Source organism: Athalia rosae, chromosome 4 (genome assembly GCF_917208135.1).
Source record: "Athalia rosae chromosome 4, iyAthRosa1.1, whole genome shotgun sequence".
In the NCBI taxonomy this organism is placed as follows: domain Eukaryota; kingdom Metazoa; phylum Arthropoda; class Insecta; order Hymenoptera; family Athaliidae; genus Athalia; species Athalia rosae.
In genome coordinates, this window is record NC_064029.1 from 987,048 (window position 1) to 1,007,248 (window position 20,201).

Sequence of the window (20,201 nt, forward strand, 5' to 3'; positions counted from 1 at the left end):
GCCACCACTCTTCCAATTTCCGCTCTCAACCGTATCGTCGCGATTTCACAAATGAACAAAAGCAAACCACCAGCGTACACAAATGAAGCAGCTCACGTTTGCTGATGTAACTCTCAATCGATATATCGTACCTATATACAAAGAAAGAGTAGAAATGGGAAAATGCTCGCAACGCAAAATCACATCATATCCACTGATGAGGAATAAAAATAGATTGGGCGTGTAATCCGTCAAAAGAGTGAAGGAAATTAAAAGAATATGGAAATTAGAATTTTTTTTAACATTTCATAGCTACAACTTACTCTAGAAATTTCGATCTTCGTTGGCGGAAGAATGCGTCCCTTGTGAATAATTTCTCGATCTTTAATAACCCCCTCAGGGGGTGACACAAAAAATTGTAAGCTACGCTTTTCTGATCCTCGTCTGCTCCTCGGTAAAAATAAAAATATAAAATTTATTATTCATATTTCCTTTCCTCGTCTAGTATAAAAATTTCAAGGGTTGATTTTTTTTTGAATTGGAAACAAAGAAAAAGACTCGCGGAGGTTTGATTGATGAAAAATTTCTTCACATCGGTTCGAATGAAGTTTAAAATTTTGGCGTATCCCCGAGGTAACTGGGAAATAGTGATGATACGTTTCTCAACTGGAATAATCACGCCCGAGCCGGCGAAATTTAGGAGGCCTTCAAAGCGATCGAGAAAATTGGGGGAAATTCTGAGATGGGTACAAATCTATAGGCACAACAATTGGACCGAATTGCCCTGCGGGGCTACCAAGACCCACAACTAACTACATACGTACACATATAATACTTCACTGAATTCATTCGAAACGTGCGAAGGCGACCGCATCCGTGAACGATCGATGGGGGGAAAAAGCTGATTAAAATACTGAGGGTATATTTTTTTTTTGCGGAAGTTAATCGGGCAAAAAAAAACCGAACCCCTGCACGCTTGCTGACTTCGTTCGTTAGAAAATAATATGCATAAGACAAAATTCGCGATTCTTGTTATACATATATATGGCTGAAGATTTTTATCCCTGCATAATGGCGTAAAGAGACTAATTGATATAGAGAAGTGTGTGGCGTGGCAGCTTTTAAGCCGCATATATGAAAAGCAGGATGTTAAAATATCGTTGCTTTTATGCTGCCCACTTCAAACGGTTAACAACCCGAACCTCTGTGTCATTTTGTCGGGCAAATTCAGGCCCTCGATCCGTCCTTTATTTTCCGTAACATTATCCAACTTGGGTAAAAGCATCGTCTCTGAAACGGAATTCGATGCCTGCGAGGCAGGAGTCGAAGAAATCCATTCTTCCGATTCAAGAACACTCGCATTGGAACTTCTGTACAAAAGTTTTTGGATTTTTTTTCAAGTTTCGATTTACATGTATGTATTTAAACGGAAGTCATTTGCTACGCATATATAAAATTCTAGAAGAATTCCGGAAGTTCGTACGGATTGTGTTGCTACTTTGAGAAAAAACCAGGCGCCCTTTTCTCTCGGCTCAGCCAGGAATGATATAAAAAGAAAAAGCATGAAAAAGAAAAATTTCCCTCCGCGTCAAATGTTCGTTGTATCTCTAAACCTTCACAGCGTTGTAACCATTGCGTGCAAGCCGGTATAATTCACGTTGGATGTACAAAAGAAGAGAAAGGCGCTCGTCACAAGGCAGGCCCCTCCGACTGGTAACTTTTAAGCTTTCGCATAAAACTGTAATGCCACGCGATCTTCAGTGCCAATGGACCCGAAGTTTGACTCGCGTAATGAGTTTTTTTTTTCCTCCCCACGCAAAAATCTCACCAATTTCAACTTTCCCCGATTAGCTGAATCATTCTACAAATTTTATCCCTTTTTTAGTGAGAGGGAGATATGAATAAATAATAAGGGATGAAAAACGAAACAATGAAGAAGAAAAAAGAACGAGGGAACACTCGGCAGCACGTTTCTCGTGTGTGTGTGGCATGCGACTGATGTGGGAAAGCTTTTTCGGTTTCCTTCTGACAGGAGATGATATCCTTCGGGCGTATACCGAATTCTATGCAGCGTTAGCCGAGAGTATTTCAACCCCTAGAATTTAGTCGGGTGAAAAAGCTGCGGGTGTACGTGTACGTTGGAAAATGGCGACGATCGTAAAAATAGCTAAACCCTCTCCGGATCACCGTTGCTCCGGTGATATAGTTTTAGCTTACACTACCTGTTTCGTGCTCGAATCTCGAACCCGGGGAAGAAGTAAGTATTCCATAAGCCAAAAGTTATCGCCGAGTCTTTTTTCTTCGCGAAAATTCGCAGCGATGGGTAGGTACCTGGGAAACGCGAAAGGATCATTCTTTCGTCGTATCGCCGACGTCGAACATTGTACTTTGCGGAGAAAAAAAAAAAAGAAAAACCGCGGAGAACAGAAAGGGAGGAAAATTCTGATCGGATCGCCAGGAAATAGGAGCAAACGAACGAAAGCCCCGCCGTTCGGTGGCGGAGTAAAGTGGCACTTTTTGAAAATTGGAAAAACGTCAGATGGACTCGCGGTGACTTTTCCCGACGTTCGGAAAAATGTACTACAGACGGAGCATCGCCGGGTAGATGAATATGGGCGAATGAATGGATGAATACCCTTCCGCTGTCCCTATTCAGGTGGCTCTAGCCAAAATTGAATTTCCGACTTCTGTGCAGGTCCAAGAGGGAATCCTTCGTACGTACTACGTGTACAAAGATAATCGGCGACACGTTGAATGGCGGCTTCCTCTGCCTCTGGGCTTCGGGCACTCAGCTGTGTGTAGGCTGTGACCCGGGCAGAGCATTTTCTCCCAGGTCATACAGCCAGGTCACAACCGAGCGAGGCCAGGCTCGCAGGTATAAACGCAGGCGGCAGAACCGGAGCCCAATCTCCTACTGCCTTATACTCTGCAGAATGACGCGCCGCTTCGGTGATATCGACCCCTACCGGCCACGTGTTGCTCCCTCCCCTCCGGCCGAGCCATTGTTCAATTCGCGACCTTCGCCCTATCCGAACACGGCGAACAAATTTTCATCCTAAATTCGATGTGAAAACAGGAATTAAGGGTCGCAGAACCTTCGTTTACACGGAACGTCTTCATTCCTCCGGTTCCCACGGGCAGAGATCGATCAACGATTTCGATTCGTCGAATTCGGGATTCTGATCGGTATTGCTCGCCCAACTCGTAGCTGTTTCATTAAAATCTCGAGCTCGTGCTACGCGAAGTTTGCCACAAGATTCATAAGCCAATTCAAAAGGGTTATCGTATGTATACATATACAGGGGCGTGTTATTTATATTCTGGTTTCGAAGAGCTCGCAATCATCAATTGTTCCATGCATATGTATGGATATCCAGCGACTGTATTCAAATCCTTTACCACGACAAAGGTTTACCGTCTACCTGCTCGAGAATCTCAATGCAGCATCTCGTCGCGATCCTCGTTCAAAGCGCACGAGTTCGCAAGGTACTTCGAAAGGTATAACCACCTAGCTTTATACCTGACAAAAGTTTCCAACTCCACCTTTACTCCTCGGGCTCATTCGCGGGTCGATTCTACCGACACTGACAATTTCAAAATCTGATGGCAACGAAACAACGAAACGTCTGCAGGTAAAACCACTTGCATTTACGTGCGGAGGGAGAGCAAATGGGCTGGAATAACACTGGAACAAAGAAAAAGCAAAAAGAATTAGGATAAAAATAAAATAAAATAGCCGGAGTCGTTTTACAGTCGCTGCAGAGTCTGATAGAGGTAATAACCGATAAATGGGGTGACTCTACAACGTTTTATCGCTGTGCTAATGAAACAAAACGGAGAAGAACAAAAAAAAAAATAGACTAATAATAAAAATAATTCCTTGCAGACGGTGTAAGGATTTCAGCTATTGGAATAGGCGAAACGGTTCGATAGCCAGTTTTACGTGAAACTCCCGGCGGAATTTTTTCCACCGACCAATCGGAGTTAAAAGTTACGCGATATGCGACGCGACTGCATTTATTTCAGACAACGAGAAGCGATGAAAAAATTTGTGGAATTCATCTGGAGAAAAGAAGTGCTATAAAAAAATGACTCCACGGGGTGGAGTTTCTACTCTCGTGGGTCGCATTGTGACGCGTTCGGCGGGGAAATTGCGCGTATCGTTGGACTTTAAAAAGTTAATCGTCGAATACCGAGCGATTGGGTATCAATCGGGCGTCTCTTGAATCATTTAATTTTCGCGATGGACATTAATTGAAAATTCCGAAACGGGGGATCGCACTGTTTCTCGCCTCCGGTGACCGAATACAGAGAACGAAATGTCCTTATGTTTTTTGCGTAACACAGCAGGTGAAATTTAATTAAAATCGAGACCGAATAAAAATCAATCGATCGGATATATTCAATTCGGATTTCGCTTTATCTACGCTGAATATGTCCTGTAATCCCCACCTATCGTTTTTCCGGAAAAAACTTCCTAGCAAAAATTGTTGGGCATAACCAGCGTATACGAATGAGAGTGTTTTTCAGATATTCGCGCGGTGTTATGTAACCGATAGCGGTAAATCCTTAACTAACGATACGCGTAATCGGATCTGAAAAACACCGTCGAATACTGCAATAAAAGAAAAAAAGAGAAAAAAAAAAAAGATACACCGATCTAATGAACTTGAATCATTCAAAAGGGAACTGTGCAAAGGGGTGTTCCTGGTTCGCGGCCATTTTGATCTCCGCCGTAAGTAGGTGCTCCGACAAAGCAATCGCCACGAAATTATCCGCATCTACATTAGCGTAGGGTGCAGATTCGTGGTCAGCGTTTAATTAATTCGCTGCAAAACGTCCGAAGTGGTTGGTTTTTGAACGAGGTAAGAGAAAAAATCCTTCCATAAAATGGTGAGCACCGGCTCAAAGGCTTTGGAGCATTACGGAACGAAAGTCCCTTTCTTTTGGGCTTTTTCCTTCTTTGATTTCAGAAAACAGTGGACGAAAAAAATGTGACATAGCTTACGTATTTACGAGAAAAAAAAAAAGAACGACGAACCATAGGCATATTCCCGGCGATCCTTTGAAGTCGTCGTTACTTCACGGTTGAATATCCCCTATACATATATCGGGCGTAAATCTGGACGATCTTGAGATACTTCGCGACGTAGGTTTATGCGCCCGTTTCATCCCCCGGTCGCAACATACTGTATATGCAGTCGTGAAAATGTATACGTAACAGAATTTCAAACGATGCATGGAATATACGTAGATACAAATATACGACGACCTGAAACGCACGTTCTGAAGCGTTATGTGGAGTTTTACATATTTATAAGGGCGTTGAAGTTTAATATAAGGGATTCGCGTCGTCGAGCAGCTGCAACGTTGTTGTCTTCTTCTTGCTACGAGCTTTGTAGAGATTGGAGGCATAATGCAAAGCTGTTTTTGCCGCGTCTGATGTAGTTTCATTGAAATTTGCAAAGTTCCACCCTTACCCGCATCCGACAAGTATTTCTTTGGATCGAGGAACTGGGATGGCGAGGACCGTTTCGAAAAGAGGAGGACGACGACGACGACAATAACGGTAATATTATAACCTTTGTTCACGTGAGAGTCGAGTTGAGGAACACTGTCGAGAGTTATCGAGACTCTTATACCCGTCATACGTTGTATAACTTTACCGTGATCCCGTCCCTTGTGGCGGATTGATTAAATGTAAAGGGAGAAAATGTCACGAGACGGAGGAAGCGGAAATAAAGCGGCGAGGAAAGTGGAACGGGAGAAGTTAGGCATTGAAAGAGACTCGATCGCATCTGTGCGCCCCTCATGTCCCGGTTCGATGCCTTGCAGCACCAAAGCGAATCGCGCGCTCTCTTCGACTCTGTAAAGGAAGAAAAAATCCAACAGCATCGAATGACCGACGGCAGTCACTCTTCCCGTTCCTCCGAGTTTTAACAGATTTTCACTCTTACGGAATGAAGAAAAAAAAAATCCCAGGAGCGAAGCGCGAAGTGAAAAAGGTTCAGATATCCGAACCGTTTTCACCTCTGTCGAGAATTACCGTTGTCAAAAATTCATGGAATTCTTGTTATCGAACGGTTTCATTCCCGAAGAGATTTCGTGCAGCAAAATTGGAAACAATCGCAGAGTATCTCCTGTTCCCGCTGTATTTTCAGCTATTATTTTGACCCGCACCGTAATACCGTAGCTTCGACACGTGATACCGTGATTGAAGCGATACTCTTTACCTCTTTTTACAAGTTCCTCCATTTCGCGGGGATGCACCGCCAAAGGAACTTCGGAACGTCGAGCGGCAAAGCTTTTGCTTTCCAGACTTTCATCGTACGCCGTCTAGTATCGGGATTGGATGAAAACTTTCCATCTTATAGAAGTATATTACCTCTGGTGTATCCGATCAGGTCGGGGGATGGGATCTGATGTGCTTACACTTCGATCAGCGTTGGATGGGTAAGTTGAAACAGTTTTCAGCTATTTCGTTGCTCGATCAAGACACGTGACGAAGGTGTGACGTTACCCACTCTCGTTATTAGGACGGGATAAAAATTCTCGGTATAATAATTTTCCTCTTCTCGTTCTCAAGAGTAAGACATTCGCCGTACCCGGAGCGGTATAGGTATACCAACTTCGGAGTAATACAGCTGGAAATAAGCGAGCGATCTAATCCTCGAATAATCCGCGATAATGATGCGAAGCTTCCATCATCCTCTCAGAGCTAGCTTTACATTTGATGAGATATTTTCCGCTTTTATATTAATCATCTAACGAGCACTCCATCCGTATCGCGAGGGATTACGGGTAAAATGAATTTTCATCAGCCGGATGAAACTTTTTAAAATTGAAACGAGCTTTCCGAATTTCCAAGACGAAGATCCTCGCGTATAAAGGACCCTCACTATTGGCCTGACCGCAAACCGCTTCGGGGAAACGACACCGCGGAACGATGCGAAGCGTCGATGTAATTGCCACGAACCTTCTGGAGGTTCGATTAGCGACGTGACAAGAAAATAAAGTTGCCAACCCTCGCCGCGTTTCTACTTTTCTTACCACGCTTCCCAGCGGCTGACAAATTTTTTTCTTGTTATAACAAATTACGACTGACACACTCCTCGAGTATTTCGTAAAATTGAAGGACTGAACCGGAACTGGTTTTTCTGCATTTTCTTGTCCCAAGAATAAAATTCCCCCCCGATCGTCCCGCGGTAGGAGTGCGACGAAAGTCGAAAAAGGTTTTAAGACAGACCTAAGCCTCCGCGCCGAAGTTTGACCGTGTAAAACCGCGTTGGCTCACCGCTGCCCTTTAGCCACTTGGGAACGTTAAAAAGAAGTTGCCCGCCAAGTGCTCGGAGTCGTCACGATGAGATTAGAAGTTGTAAATTTGTCGCGAGGCGAAGTGTCCACCTAGTGGAGCGGTCATCGTCCTTGAACAAGTGGAAGAGAAGTGAGCAAGTGTACAAAGAGAAAAAAAAAATGAAGCGAAAAGAAAAATAGGAGCAGCACGAGGGTGGTACGGCGGACCACTTTTATTGCACTCCGGGGCAAAGTCCACAGAAAGTAACCGACAAAATACCAAGACGACGCGACGGAACGAAGATATCGTGTTGTAAGCGGTCGGGAGGTCATTAAATGTTAAAAATTCGAGGCGATGGAATATCTTTTGCGAAAAATTCGTTTTTAGCTTTTATCGACTCACCGGTGTGAACTCGAAGATCGGATAATAGTTACAGAACTAGAAGTCGGTTTCGGTATCACTTTGTATTCAGTCGGTCGAGTTCGTCGCGAGCAAAAGATAAAGCAAAGGGATTAGGATATACGAAACGGACATCGCCGATCTCACGTCCTACAATTGGATTCTCAGAACTAGATTTTGTACCACCTGATCCCGGATAAGTTAAATCGAGTTAACCCTGTAAGCCAATTGTAATCCGAGTATCGTTTGCCGACTACAAAGTAAAATAATAAAAATTTTACTCGAATAAATTTTATAAAACCGACGATGAGAACATCCCCCATTTCAGCAGAATTGACAAAGATTCAATGACGAGGTTCGAATATCCCTCGTTCCGTAACGAAGATTATGACTTTCTCGTTCGACTTGTGAGAAGAATAAAATTCCCACGCAAAGTGCACACGAATTCATTTCAACGTCAAAAGTTTTTATGCATTACCGCTGCGTCTGGTATCACTCGCCGACGAAAAAGGGCTGGATACCTGAACTGTAAAAAATAAAATAAACTGGAAAGTAAAAAGGTCGGATTGACAAGACAGGAGAGAAATGAAGACATTACCTCCGTTCTTCTCTTATGAAATAGACAAAAGATGCTGCTGTTCGAGACTGAGTGCGACTTCCGTATACGTTGCTTATGGCTGTGTACTTTATCTGTACTTAAACGTATACATACGCGGATAAAAATGGGCCAGTAATACTCTCCGCGGTACAAGCCAGAGGATGCGGAAATAATACCCACGTGAAAGTACATCGCACCATGGCTCTTATCTGTCGTTGTCGTCGTCTCGTTGTCGTGCTCGTGGTCGTGGTCGTGGTCGTACATACCTGTGCTGGTATTCAACTGTGGAATGATGAGGCTCTTTAGTACCGAAGAGCAAGAGAGTACCCGCGTGTGGGTACGAGTGCATGTATAGGTGTACGGAATACACGTTACGTCGCAGGCGTGCCCAGGAGAGCTCAACACACGGTATTGCGTTCGAGAGCTTCAAGCCTCTCGCAAATGAATCTAGGTCAAAGAGGGTTCAATTAAAAAGTATTGTAGGTATGTGCGATTCATAATGGGGTGTTTTTTTTTTTTTCCCCCCCCCCCCGAAGAGTTTCAGCCGTGCAGCAGTCATCGCGATCTTCGCTAAAAGGCACGATATGTAGAACAATCGTTCGCGATGCATGGTCGAATTGTTTGATGTTCGAAAGGGGGCTGGCCGAGCCAGAAGAAGGAACTTTTTTCAAACGCGAAAGAAAGCTGAACCACGCTTCATGAAATTTTTTACGCTCTTTATATGTTTTTGCTTTTCAGTCCATCCTGGCGGATGACATGAGCAAACCTTGTTCGACGTGATTCGAGCCACGACCTCCCACGGTATAAAATGTGACGTGATTATGATAATGACGATGACGATGTTGTACCGATATCATTGCGTTTTTTGTTGCTTTGTTTTTTTTTTTTTTGTTGTTATACGATATTGCGAATGTTATTCTAAGATCTGCTACTAACGAGGCAAAATCCAACTTCAATTAATTACGTTCACTGATTAAGCGAGTATATAAAAGAAGGAAGAATACGATAGCTCGCGAGAGAAGAACTCCAGGGGTAAGAAAGTACGGTAGAAAGAATTAAGCGCGCCTTGATAAGTGAATTAACAGCATAAAAAAATGTCATCACGATGAAATTACGTTTGACGGCAATCAGCGAGCTATAAAGAACCCCGATTAGATTAAAGGTAGGTACATTTTTAACGATAATCAGCAACGTAAAATCAGCAATTTAAAAAAAAGTGAAGTATTCAGAGGATCCTGTCTCTACAAAAGGATCAGCAATGTATCACAAGATCATCAACTAGACCCTAGAATCAAAAAAAATTCCACGCTACACCTCTTTGAATTTTTTTCCATTTTTGGGCCAAAAATGAAGTATTTTCAAAATCACTCGTGTGACACTTCTCTAATGTATTTCAAAGGCTGGTTCAAAGGCCAAATTGAGCTACGATTCTTTCCCATTGAAATATCTCGATTTTTCTGCTCCAAAAAGCGATAGATTGGCGATAACTCGATCGAAATATTCGAATTTCTCGGTCTACGAGGGGGCCCAAGCTTAGCTGGAGTCAGGTAGGCACGGTCGTCGGGGTTTGTTGTGGGGCGTCACCTCTGCTCAGCCCCGAAGGTGATGACTAACAACAAAACGCTAGCTGCTGGCTACCTGACTCCAGCAAAGTTCAGCTTTGCTGGTGAATTGAGAAATTCGAATATTTCGATCGCGGTTTGTTGTGGGGCGTCACCTCTGCTCAGCCCTGAAGGTGATGACTAACAACAAAGCGCTACGCTGCTGGCTACGCTGACTCCAGCAAAGCTCGGGTTTGCTGGTGAATTGAGAAATTCGAATATTTCGACCCATGCATGGATTGCGATGAATGGAAGTGGGTCCACGACTAAAACCAATCGATATGTCTTATAATTTTTATGCTCCCAAGAGCGAATGATTGATGATTACTCGATCGATTGCACGAGTGGATGATTTCAGCTTTTAGATTTGGATTCCAGAGCTGATTATACGTGAGATTACCCTGGAAAAACCAAAAAAAAAATCGATTTTTGGGCCAAAACTAAAGTACTTTGAAAATTGATTGTATTACATTTTTCTGACGTATTTTGACCTGAGGAATCCGAATCTGGAAGAAAAAATGATCTATCTCTAAAATTGACCGAGTTATCACCAATTTTCAGCTTTTAGGGGTCAAAAAAAAAAAATTGATTTTTTAGTCTATATTGATGTAATTTGAGCTCGGGAATCCGAATCTGAAAGAAAAATTGATCTATCTAAAAAAATGACCGAGTTATCGCCGAATTATCGCATTTTTTGGCATAAATTTGAGGATATCTCGAAGGGAAAAAATCGTAGCTCAATTTGGCTTCCGGATTCGTGTTCCTGAGGTCAAAATACATCAGAAAAGCATCATTTGATCAATTTTAAAAAATAAAAATTTTTGGCCAAAATTTGAAAAAATCGTAAGGGGTACCCCTTGGAAAAATCTCAAATTTTGACCAAAAATTTTTATTTTTCAAAATTGATCAAATGATGCTTTTCTGATGTATTTTGACCTCAGGAACACGAATCCGAAAGCCAAATTGAGCTACGATTTTTTCCCTTCGAGATATCCTCAAATTTATGCCAAAAAATGCGATAATTCGGCGATAACTCGGTCATTTTTGAAGATACATGATTTTTTCTTTCAGATTCGAATTCCTGAGCTCAAATTACATTAATACAGACTATAAAATGAATTTTTTATTTTTGACCCCGAAAAGCTGAAAATTGGCGATAACTCGGTCAATTTTAGAGATAGATTAATTTTTCTTCCAGATTCGAATTCCTGAGGTCAAAATACGTAAGAAAAGCATATTAAACCCAACTACAATAAAATTTTGATTTTCGGGCCAAAAATGGAGAGTTAGAATCGATGTTACATTCGGATAAAACGTTCGAAGCATATTAACCTTCTCCTTTTGACAATTTATTTCGTAATATCTCTTTCGAGAAGAAATCGAAAAGAAAAAGAAAGCGTCTTTTCGCTTCGGATGGAAGTATTCGAGGAACATCGAAGCCGTTGTAAGTTTTTGAAGTAATCGTAAAAAATAAAGTAATAAAATCTGAGTGCCTTTCAAGTACTAAATGTTACGTATAAATTTTTTGAGATGAAAGAACAGAAGTATAAAATATGTGTAGCATCAAATCGGAGAATATTTGCAACGATGGCAGAGTGGACATGCGAACCGGAATTGCTTATAATACAATATTTTTTAAAATACGTTTCCATAGTACAGCCTCAGTATTCCTCTACAGATCTACGAATAAATTCGCCACATATTCCTACTTGAATAAAATTTTTAATACGATGCCTCTCGATTACTTCACAGTTTACACCTCTAATAATTCTGGTAAAATTTGTTTACTGGAATAAAAAAGTATAGGGAAAATAGGGAATAGTTAATCCATGAGTTATGACATTATTTCTCATTAATAATTTCTCCTAATTAATTTTCTAACTTAATTACATCTTTCCTCTTCGCGTAACATTATGCTCTAATTTGAAAAATTTTTAACGATCATACCGCGGATGAAAAAAAAATCGAAGCTTCGGTGTGAATATCGGCGTTAAAAAAACATGCATCGAAAATGGAACTAATAAAATCCTTGATCCGCATAAATTCAGCGGGAATACAGGCAATATTCTTCAGAGAAAAACTAGTTCCGCAATTCTTCGGATTGTGTAGAAGAAATTTCTCATTTTGCGATTTTTCTTACGGTTGAAAAAAATGAGAGAAGGCATTCCGAGGCTGACTGAAGATCGTGACTTTGAGTCGCAGACGCGCGGGTCGTTCCAGTCGAATAAAATTTTCATGTTATTTAAAATTGCACACCTGGTATAAAACTTTTATACCATACCACGTTTGATAGACAATTACCTTCCCCGTTGTTGATCCGCGCACACACAGACAACGTCATACCTGTATAACTACCATTTTCTACATATAACCACACATGTCAGCTCGTTCGCAATTTACAACTAAAACGCGATCCCACGTCGCGATTACGAGACCGTCCTAAGCTAGTCGCAAGAGTTATGTGCATGTATGGCTGGCTACCTGATATAACTGTAGATACATCGTACAATATGGGTGCAGAAACTGCCCTCCGTCAAGGTGGCTGTATAGGTGGGTGGATATGCATGCGAGTACACGTATAATATACGGAGGCGGGATTCTAACTGCTCATCGTGTCCGGGTGTTATACCTTCGCAATTTCCTGCGCAAGTTCAAATAATTCCCCTCACCTGCTTTTCCTCGACGACACGGACGATAAGTTTCCTCGGTGCGGTTTGGTTTCCTCGCATCTACATGCGCCTCTCTACTTTCCCTCGCATTTCCCTCGTTCTCTCTCTCTGCCTCGCCCTCGCGAATCGAGAAACTTACCGCGCCTAAAAAAATTTCAACCGTCTGACCCGATTGCCGAATGATCGGAGGGTAGAGAGCTTTCTTAACGAATCGCGGATACGCGCGAAATAAAACCGAGGAATTTCCGAGCCGACTTTACCTCCCGAATTTGGGAGAAATATCCGATACGCTGTAACCTACATATTCCAAGCAATACTCCCGATTTTCTCGCACGAGGCTTACCTTGTAGTGGATATCAATTTGCGGGATAAAACGTTTCCGCGAGGGTATAAAAAGGACCTCATTTCTGGGAGGAAGGCTTCGTCATCGAAGAAATAAAGAATAAAAGAGAATCGTCGAACAAAAAAGACCGAGGGCTGGAGGAACAGAAATGAAAACGGAAATGAAAACGTGGAGAATTATACGAGGAATAAGGAAGAAGCTCCCTTCGCCGCTTCGTACGCGCATACGCACCCGCATGTGTAACGCTATTATACTTCGTTGCGAAACGCGCGAGCAAAAGACAGAGCACTTTTGCAACGGCGGAAAAATATCCCGCGGGTATCCTGCGGGATACGAGTGAGACTTTCTCTCTCTTTTTTTCTTCTTGTTTCCCCTCTCTCTCTCGTTTTATCCGGTGACTAGTAGTCGCGTCTCTGCACCACCGCGAATGTCGTGTAATAAAGAAACGTTATTCGTTGAACAAAAGGAACGAAGGGAGACGAAAACGAGTGGATAAATAAAGAAAGTAAAGTACGGAGAGTACGGATAAGATGAACTGTACATCTATAGAGGAAGGTAGAGAAACGGAAAAAGCTCGGGGAGAAGACAGAGAGGCGAAATAAGGACTCTGTCGTATCGTGACCGCTCCGCGCGACTCTCTCGCCGCAGAAATTAATCGCGCCATATGGGGTGGCTCGAAGTAGGCGCGATAATAATGTGCGAGGGCATCGAGAATTCAATTAAGCGCGAAAGGGTCCGTTTGAAAAATTCGAAGACCTCGCTCGTTCGGTTGTACGTACGTCCCATCTCGAAAAAGAGTCGTTCGATCGAGTACCGCAACACGAATAAAATTCTTGCTACATCAAAAATTAGTGCCTAAAAAGCGGTTCGTTTCGCTCATAATTTACCCGTTGTATTCATTACACAGAGACCTACGCGGATACCTTACCTCCAAGTATATATCTATAACAGCGAATCCTCCGCAAGAGGTTGCGAGGAGCGTTTCAAGTTTGTGGAGATATCCAATTTCAGAATACAATTTCAGTGATGGAGACGCCATCGCAATTACGTCGTAATCTATTATTCAATACGAGGGAGTAAAAGGGTTGGTTTCATTGGACAAAGAGTATATATATAACGTTATACGCGATACGAGTTACATGCAGACAAATTTTCAGGGGGCATTGCAAACCCTTCTTACACATGGGCCGGTAAATACCCCTGTAAGCTTTTCATCGATTGTTTAATCTTCGATAATATGGTACGCCGTACAGGCTTAAAACACGCGCTGTAGCGGGTGATACTTTTCTCTCGTTGTCGATTCGATTCGACCCTGGTTCGAACACCGACGCCAAATTTCTATCCCACCGGTGTGTTTTCTACTCCACACGTTTGCACGGAGCTGCAGTTACCTCGAAGCCAATTAAACTGTACATTTATACGCACTCGATCGATCCACCCTACATAGGTATACGTACGTTCGAAATTGTAGTATACATTTGAGTACACAGACCCCTGAATTTTTACCCAGGCAAAACAGGGCGGCAAAAAGCACGACGTAGTTGGCTTGAATTTCATCGACGCACAACCGCGTTAGACTCCGCAGTTCCCGGAGATACGAGAATTTTTGAAAGAAAAAACACAACGATCGATATTCTTGGTCACCCTTAAAAGCAGCGCGTTGTACACCTATGAATAATCTTCTCCGGTAATTTTTCTCAGCGTCGAACGTTCGCAGGGTTAAAAGCTCGTCCACTTTCTATTGATCACATCTTCGCTCAGCTGTTAATAACCCTATTGATTATCTGTTTAACCCTGGACACCGGCTAACCGACCCAGCCCCAAAGTTTTCACCGCGTACGTTACACTATGCATGTGTTACGCGTACAACGTTTATAAGACGTTTTGACAAAGAGGCACCGCTTTTATCGGAGTCGGATCGAGCAACGCCCAGAGGGGGATCGATGCCGTTCTCCCATGAAATCGATAACCGTCCTCGGCAACGATTAATTTTCTTCCATTTTTTTCTGACGCTTACTGAAAAGGAATCGCCCAGGTGCAGTCGATTCGGCGTGAAATGCCCAACGTATACGTCTGGTAAATGTACATAATATATGCTGCTCTCGGTGAGACTGATTGCGAGGTAAACGTCTCCGGGTCGTAGATCGATGTTGTATTTCCGCTCTGCGGCTGATTCGACGCTCGAGGTATCCGACAAAAGCGTCGCGACGCCGATGCGATAAAATATTAGGTACGAAAGGGACTCGAGAGTATATTGGCGGCTCTGGTCTCGTCCTCGATCATTCCCCCGCTATACGACATCCCGAGATGTGATTTTCACCTCTCTGGATTCTCGTGGTGTACCTGTTTAGAAAATATTTTTACCTCAAATTCCACGCCTCCCAAAAGCTGGACTCGGTAAAATAATCAAGTTTGTCGAAATTTTTCAACCAAACATATTTTTCAAGCTTCCTCAGCGGGCTTGTACAATTTCAGCGATACCGTGATATTTCAGAGGATTACTGAAATGCAGGAAAGAAAAATACGAATGTAATTTTCGAGGGAGGGTGAAATCGATCAAATAGAATAGAATTATTCGTTGAATCGAACGAATAATAGCAACGTATTTTCAAAAACTGTATCTCTATATTTATTTCATATTATCTCATATCCGCATGTTGAGTGTACATAAATGCATGGCGTTGAATAATATCCGGCAACGAATATATTCGTAATTACACCGTGCGGTAAATATAACAATTGATTTAATTATGAAGCGAATCGAAATCGTCCGATAATCCAAGAGCTACGTGTCGTTCAATTTCAATAGATGATCTCGTCGTATCGGTCGTCACGCACGCTCGACCGTGACGACTCGTCAGATTTTAACGCGATTTTAATGATTTTAATGAGATTTTTTCTGAGAATATACCTATTCGATGTACGAACCAGATCCGTATCAATTTTACCCGATTAAATTCGGTCGACGAATGAAATTTTTCACGCCACAATGCAACGTCCGAACCAGTAAAGAATCCTCGTTAAAAAATTCAAACACATCCGGATTCCGATTGCCATTGAGTATTGAAAAATGTAGCCAACATTTAAGTTAAAACTAACCATCTTCGACATCCGTGTTTTACCGGTTCGTTTATTGGTTTTCTTTCGTTCGGAGTCAGACATGCGGTTCCAATAAATTCAATCAATATAATTATTGGAAATCTCTGTGTAATCTATAGTATAGCTACAGGAATGCAAGCCCCTCAGGAAATCGCGATGATTGAAAATAATAAGAAAAAAAAAAAATGGAGAAGACTTATCGAATTTTAGCGTTCCCTGTAGTTCAACACCGTGAATTCCTTGCGGATATCGTCTTTGTATTATCCTAGCGTAACCCGAGCCTTTAATGCCGCGACTTATTCCATTAACCCCTTTTAGAAGCTGCAGGAAAGCCCGAGAGAAATTTTTGAGTAAGTAACTCGTCTTTGCTTTTAAACATTTCGCGCCGCTTCTGGATAAATACGTCTTCGTGTATCCGACGCTTTTAATTAACGAGAGGCGATCAAACACTTGGCGAACCGTTTTATCTAATCTCCGTCGTTAGGTTTATAATGCGACGGTGATCGAATTCCGAACAACAAGTAAAAATAACAACAACAAGAACAACAATTGCGCAGGTAAAATTTTCGCCAAACTGACGTTAAATAATAATACCGCGGGTTTTCAATTCTGTCAAGACTCTCCCAACCCCATCCCCCCTGCGACCATCGATTTCGCGTTCCGGCTTGTTAATCCATCAAAGCTCTCGCTATAAACCGACTTCAAAATATGTATATAATGCTTTTCCGCCCTGCACGGTGATCGATGAAAACAAGAAGATGAAAAAAAAAAGCGGGGTAAAAAAAAATTCATTGCTTATTCATCAATTGTCATCCTCCCCGATTACCATTCGCTGTATGAATAAACAAATTGATTAAACAATTACGACGTGAAATAAAAAGACAAATATCCTACCTGAATTCGCTGCACACTCGCACCCCTTGTGATAAATATACACACCCCGTTCCATCGGTTTACAATTGTAATGGCCAAGATTTTGATCAATCCATGAAGCAAACTGTAAAAGTTTACCCGATAACGTGCGAAATACGCGGTTCGAATTTCAGGGGTGAGAAATTAGTCCGAACGGTATAAGGAGGATGGAAGAAAATCATTTTTCAAATCAATTTGCATGAAGGTGTCAAACCCGAAGCAATTAGGGTATATTATCTACACGCATAGGTATGTGTATGACAGGTGTGACATGGGCAGCGACGTACCTATATAGTTACGTGGGATTCTCTGCACCCGCTGAACCTATCAGATTGAATGTAGTCATACGGATCGATAAACCGAATTTCGTATCGCGGAGCGGACCAGGAGATACTCAACTGTGACATGACTCAGGTGGAAGCCGATGGATAATACATTGAGCTCGTTCTATGACTCGAATATATTCAATGGGGTATTATGCCGCAGCACGAATTACGAACGATGATAAATCCGATATTCACAGATTGTGTTTTCGAGTTACGGTAGTCGCTTCACGCATTTCCATTCCGTTGCCAAAAGAAATACCCTGTCCGCGAAATTTCACAGTTTATGTCCCGAGCCGTCTTTTTCTCTCCTCCTTCGCCCAGAGATGGAAAAATTTCGGCGTTTAAATCATCACGTTTCTCTGGGCTTTTATTGTTTCGTGAATTATCACCGTTACTTTTTTCGCTTCTTGTCCCGATTCTAAAGTTTACCGATCGTGAAGGTCGGGGGACTGATGTTTCGTGTTTCCCAGTTTTGGACTCTGCAACATTAGCCGTTATGGTATTCCGGAGCGTAAGGGGGTGACTTTATACCCGCCACCGCGCTATTCACGAACCCTCGCGAACAACACCTCGTTATAAATTATCTCGCGGAGTGCTTTACGGTGTTCCAAGGGATTACCTTCCAACTTCGCTCATAGGTATACAAGCGTCGGTTAGGTGTGAACACGGTTGACGAAAACCAAAAAATAAAAACTATAAAATAAATCAACAGATACGTAAAGGGTCCTTGGCGCGCGTATCTTCTCCGATTGTCAACGCGAGTGTCGAGAAAAAGTATCGGTGGCAAAAAACGACGAAAAACGAGAACCCGAAAGAGGAAACGCAAAAATTAAGAGAAAAAAAAAAAAAAAAAACAAACCAGCGACACGAAAGAACGCAGGAAGGCGCAAGCCCTATGTAAAATAAAGTTGTTGACCCGAGCGCGGTATGCGCCGCGTGGTGGAGACGATCGATTAAAAAAATACGATCAACGAGAGGGCTCTGAGAAAAAAGCTTAAAATCCAACAATGTTATTGGCGAACAACCTCGAAACTTTTCTCCCCCTCCGCGTCGTTGTATACTTATATACCTATATACCTATATACTTTTTTTCTCTTCCTACCCGCAGGACATTCGCGTGAGTACTTCGGAGTGAAAGGGAAAAGAATAAAAAAAATTTCAACCAAAAGAGAGAAAAAAAAAGAAAAAAAATCGGACGAAAAAGAAAAGAGAAAATAATTCAACTCGTCCAATTCCGTGCACGGCGCTTCAAGCGCAACATCAGAGAAGCTGGACAAATTAGGGAACCCGAAGCGGGGTCAAGTGGAGACTGAAAAATGAGTAAAATTTATTTGAAACCATTGTACCATACGTATATATACGTACTTTATACGTAGGATATATTCCGAGCACGCAGGACGTGACGGTGACGTTGGTATTCTTTCGACCGTGCACACCTCTAAGTGATTCATATTTTTGGTATGACGTTATATGAAAAAGGGGGAAAAAAAATCGTACGTCGCACTCGTATAGGTAGATAAATACGTAAAAATGTGATTATGAAATAAAAGAGGGGAAAAAATGATAGAAAAAATCTACGTACGGGATATTTTTGTCCCGGTTTTATCTAATCTATCCGCGTAAACTTATTGCGGTGGCACACGTGACACGTGATGCATAGCTGTACGCAGGCATGTGCATACGAATGTCGCTACGGTAATGAGAAAAATGAAGAAAAGGAAACGGGGGGGGGGAGGGGAGGGGGGGAAAATATTGATATAACAAAATAAACGGTGCGACGAGGGAATTGTCATGGTACTCGTTGCAAATAAACGAATGAAGAAAAAATGATGTACCTCGAAACCATACAACACACGGTACAACGATAAAATAACGGAGACTCAGCCCGAAGCATGAAACGCGAACACATTTTTTAATCTCCAAAGAGGTAGACTAGGTGGTTTGCGGTAAAATGAGTTCGTACGTTGCAGGGTGGGTAAGATAGAGATGGGTGTACACGTATACGTTATTCGGTAGCGCGAGCTCGAAGGCCCAGAGCGGCAACTCGAGGCGGTTTTCCGCGTCGACTTTCCCGATACCCAACGAAAAGTAACATCTGCTGGGTAAACCGCAGCCCAAGGGATGCTCGGGATATATACGTGCACCGGCGATGCGCGGAGTACCGTAAAAAAAGCAACGTTGGGAAGAAAAAAGCGAAAATTCCGGTCGCGAAAGTATCAGCAAAAAAATCAGCTGCTGTTGAAAATAAAAGATCACATTCGCGATACGACCCGGCTTGCGTGTGCTTTTGGTTTCTATCGCTTTTTCGGACCAGAATATTACAGGGCTGATGATAAAATATCAGATCCAGACACATTTTACCAATAATTAAGACATTCAATTATCGGTAGAAAGCGAATATTCTCTGTCGCCAAAATTTTTCGCTGTAATTACCAGTACGTACGACGTCTGAGTACGAACAAAGGTACGCTCGTCATCGTAGTAAACTTTTAGTGAGTTTCTTTTGTCATTATCTGAATTCGCTTCACAACGACGACAGTCACACGAAACCGCTATATCCCAAGAAAAAGAGGGACGAGACCCTCCGTTTTCATTACGCTTGTCTTATTCTCGGTTGATATCTTTTCCTCGAGGGTAGAAGGTAAAAAGGAAATAAAATGAGAGAAAAAAGAACGGGTCCATTTTGGACGCGATGTGTGTAAACGCGCACATTCTTCAATGTAAGAGAAAAAGCTGCTCGTATAAAATTTACGAAAATACTTCGGACGAGGCATCATTCATTTTGAGAAATAAAAGAAAAATCGGAAGTCCCTTTGTTGAAGATCAAAAGTGGATGGTAAGATAAGTCTACGTCCTACGTATAGATACCTGTGCGCCTAGATAGATGGTATTTTTTTTTATTTTTTTTTCTATTATCTCCGCCCGATCACTTCTTCGTTCCCTGCAGTTCCGCTTGACGAAACCTCTCAAGGCCTCCTCTC

At 42.3% G+C, this 20,201-nt stretch overlaps 1 protein-coding gene across 10 annotated transcripts in view; it reads right to left on the bottom strand.

Moving 5' to 3' along the window:
• LOC105687551 (protein qui-1) overlaps positions 1-20,201 on the bottom strand; it is a 74,663-nt gene that overhangs the window by 27,897 nt on the left and 26,565 nt on the right. For 2 of the 10 annotated variants that reach the window (XM_048654596.1, XM_048654597.1), the window contains exon 3: positions 3,500-3,664. The exons of the other annotated variants lie outside the window; for them this stretch is intronic. The gene's annotated coding sequence lies outside the window, so the exon portion shown is untranslated. The remainder of the gene's footprint in view (positions 1-3,499; positions 3,665-20,201) is intronic. 10 annotated transcript variants of the gene reach the window in all.